Raw genomic sequence first — 4561 nt, 5'->3', positions numbered from 1 at the left:
TCGCTTGTAAGGATGAAATCATTCTTGTTTACAAATTAAACACTGCACTTTAAATATGTAAATAATCTTTTTACCAAAAAATATTTCGATTTGCTTCATTCTTTAAAAAATATATCAATTATAGACAATATAAACACTATATTTTAAGATATTTATCATTTCAATAATTAATCGGGGATCTTAAAAATGTCTATGAACGAACCCCCCCCCCCCCCCCCCCGTTACTATAAATAAAATTACTTCTTATGTAGATTAAAATTATTGGCAGATTTAGAAAGTATGCCTCTATTTTATCTCTATTGGATAAAGTATCATCAAAAACATTGATATTAATTGCAGGGATGAAGGGATGGGACAATAGATAATAAAAAGAACCTTATGCTGATGATGTTGTATGGGTGAGTTGTACCTGGACTGAACAGTCAACTTGTCAACTCAAGGCTAGAATCATGGTCCTTTACCTTCAACCTGTGGTACATCAGACAACCTATCCTTTGATTGCGCGATCTTTGTTAGGAGATTTGCACTGTGCATACACGGTATTGAGATTCGCCTGTTTAAAGCCAAGGCATTCTAATACTTTTTCATATATGGTACCTTTTTAAAATTCATTGTTATAGATTCGAATTTACATCCTTCCCATCAATTTCCTTGACACATTTTTTTGGGGAAAAGAGAGTTGTAAATTTATCATCCTTTACATCCCGGGTTTACTGAGATGTATCAGCATGCATTTTGAATTTCATGTCTAGTTTAATATTCTTATATTTCCTCAAAGTAAAAGGACTGTGCTGATCATTCAAAAACAAGGATGACAACATCAATAAAAGCGAAGCTCTGAAATAGTAGGACATACTTACATTTTTAGGACTTGATTATAGAAATGCTTCTCTTATTACATTGTTCATTGTTGTCCTAGTAATCAGTATTCCAACAATCAGATAATTTTAACACAAAATATTTAAAAACAAGGATGACATTGACAACATCCATAAAAGCGAAGCACTGAAACGGTAGGACAAACGGACATTAACACTTGTATAGTATCTGAACTGAAAAATCGGAACATAAATGTATAAATGTCGAATCAAAATTGTAGATAAAGAAGTTGTATCAACTTTTTTTTTTATAGCTAGCCGGTCCTTTTAGTAAGTAGTAGATGTAAAATTTTTCATAGAATTCAGATATGCAATCGGTTTTTTTGTAGACCTCTTATTTTTTAAGTAATTTAAGTTTAAAAAAAAAAAATTAAGTCGATTTTAAGGTACTAAAATGCAACAAAAAAAAGAAAGAAAATGGCCATTATGAACAAAAATAGTAAGATCTTTAATTTGACACCTTACTTTTTCAATTCTGTCAGGTAATTATTGAAAAAATTGATTTTTTTAAACCCACGAGAATAAAAACTTTGAACTCAATTTTATCATTTCACAAGTAAAAAAATATGGGTTCATATATACCTTTAGAATCAGAAAAATATTACAATTCCATTGTAAGCAAAATTGAAAAAAAAAGTTTACAATATAGTATATAAACTACAATAAAAGGAATTATATGAAAATATCATATTATATTGTACAGGCAACGTCTTAACTTTTGAATTGAGTATAAAAATGGGAAGGGGGTATAGAGGGGTAAAGAGGGGGTAAAAAAGGGAAGACGATAGTGTTGCCAGAACAAAAAATACAATTGGCCATATTTTTATTTTTTTATTTAATTACTTGTTTTCAATTTTGCTTACAATGGATTCGTAATATTTTTCTGATTCTAAAGGTATATATGAACCCATGTTTTTTATGTCTGTTTGAGAAAATATTTAGGTCTAAAGTTTTTATTAAACCGAGGTTAAAAAAGTAGATTTTTTCAATAATTACTCAACAGAATTTTAAATGTAAGGTGTCAAATTAAAGATCTTACTATTTTTGTTCTTACTGGCCATTTTCTTCTTTTATTTTGTTGCGTTTTAGTACCTTAAAACCGACTTAATTATTTTTTTTAAAAACTTAAATTACTTAAAAAATAAGAGGTCTACAAAAAAACCGATTGCATATCTGAATTCTATGAAAAATTTTACATCTACTACTTACTAAATGAACCGGCTAGCTATAAAAAAAAAGTTGATACACCTTCTTTGTTAAAAACTGCTTAAAAACAGGATAATGTTGATGGACATACTTACATTTTTGGACTTGATTATAGAGTTGCTTCGCTTATAGTATTGTTCTTTGTTGTCCCAGGAATCAATATACCAAAAATCAGATCAAACGGATAATTAAAACACTTGAAAATTTGTTGTTAAAAAAGTAGAATTCAACATGTTTAAAATGGACGTACGGACATTCTGGTAATTATTATAGAGTTGCTACGCTTTCTAAATCGTACCCAACTACTACAGGAATCATCATGCAAAGTTTGAAATCGATAAGACAATTCTAACATGCCTAAATTAACGAATAAAAGCTATCTATCTCGGACGGACGGACGTACGGATGGACGGACGGACCGACCCTAATTATAGAAAAGCTTCGCTTTTAAAAAGAAAAAAAATTGATTCATTCAACAAGTGAGTAATAGAAAAATAAAATTTCGTGCTTACAGAAAAAAATTTTACATGTCGTACAGTCCTTTTAAAGTTTACTTCACGGAAATATGTAATAAGTGATCTTTGATTCAAATTATATTCAAATGCAAAGGATGCTTTTTTTTGGTTAGTTACAAATGTTTCTTTATTTAAAAACAATACTACTTTAATTTTTTTGTCGTTCTTTTAAAATCTCGCCGACCACTGACCTTACCAAACACCCCTCCCCCTGAAGGATTTTTTAAAACAAAGACCCTTCGGAGGGCCTCTAATTCTTCAGGGCCACTGTCGATGCGATTCCAAATGCGACATAAGGGAAATGCACATTAAGTTCTTTATTACAGGGAAGCTTTATATAGGTCTCATGCAGTTTTCGTTGTTGTAATATATTTCTAAATTAAAGACGCTAGTTAACAAAATATAATTTTTCAAGATAAACACACTTTTTAATTATTAAAAAACATACTTTATATTGTTTTATCTTGCAATAAAAGAAACGGGATGTTTGTATGTGTGTGTGTAAAATCTCGCTAACCACTGGACAATTATGACCCTTCTGTACAGGGAAGCTTCTTATAGGAAGGTTTTTCTTTATTTATTCCCTATAAGGTGACCCTGACACAAGACATATTTGGATTTGCCTCTAACCTATAGGCAACGGTGTAGGAGGTGGGGAAAATAGCTTAAAACCACCCAAAACCATTAAAAAAGATTTTCTAAAAAGTACAATCAATTCGGACCGGCAGTTTCCGAGATCTTTAGACCCAAAAAACGTACTACTTAATATTATAGGATAGTAATCATATTTTTGTCTGTCTGTTAAGATCTTGCTAACCTCTGAAGTGTCAAGATCTTTTTTTCTAGAATATTTCTATCTGTCATCAATGGTCGATAAATTGATATAGATCTCTATTGATGACACTCTTCTCTAGATCAAAACTAATGGCTGAAACGTTTGAACACTGAACTAAAAAAAACAACCAATCAAAAGTCCCCAAAGTTGTTAAGCCAACGAATAAGAAATAGGTCATTGTTAAACTTTGGGGAACAGCTCATTCTCCCCTCTCTCTGACATATCTATGTATGAAACAATTTCTATTGCAAAAAATCTTTAAATGAAATGTATATTTAGAATAGAATATTGTATATAATATTGCTTCGATTCTATTAACACAAGTTTAAAATTGAAATGACAATTCTTAAATTTATCCTATTAGCTTTATTTGTCTTTAGTGAAGGATCTCGTTAAAAGCTGAACCGATATGATTCACCGTTACAGTGAAGCTTCTTATAGGTCCTAAAATGGTTTTAGGCTATTTCATTTATTGTAAATGAATGGTTTTAGGCAATTTATCGACTCTTCCATATCCCTTTAAATACAGAACCCCTAGATGCTAGTGACGCAGCCGCTAGTCATATTATAATTCTTTAAGCACAGAGTGCTAAAGGTTTGTATTAAAAAAAACTATGTTCACATTCAATAACAACTAACACTAAACATATTTTAAGTTGATACACTAATCAACAGCAATTAACTCAACCGCAATCGCGCAACAACAAAAACAACACCACTGCTTGAAAATTGAAGATCAACTGAAGTTGTGAGATCTACTACGCGGTGCTTCCCAGGGAGGGAGGGTATATTGGAGAATAAATTATTTTTTTTGGACCCAAAGTTTTATAATCAAAATATCTCTCTTTGCTTGGTTATATATTTGGATATTTTTAATAAATCTTTATTGTTTAAAATGGCCTAGCTATTCAACCAATATTTTTTTATCTAACAAGGATGACAACATCCATAAAAGCGAATCTCTGAAACGATATGACAGACGAACATTAACTTTTGTTGAGTGTCAGAACTAAATATACAAAATATGAAATATAAGGTTTGACAAAATTAAACCTACGTAAATTTGTTGCAAAACTTCTTAAATACAGAATTCTGTGTAAGGACATACTAACATTTTTAATACTTGA

The sequence above is a fragment of the Acartia tonsa genome, chromosome 12 (genome assembly GCF_053477335.1).
Source record: "Acartia tonsa isolate MP-2025a chromosome 12, ASM5347733v1, whole genome shotgun sequence".
NCBI lineage: Eukaryota > Metazoa > Arthropoda > Copepoda > Calanoida > Acartiidae > Acartia > Acartia tonsa.
The sequence above is the reverse complement of the archived record's forward strand: the minus strand, read 5'-3'. Positions refer to the sequence as shown.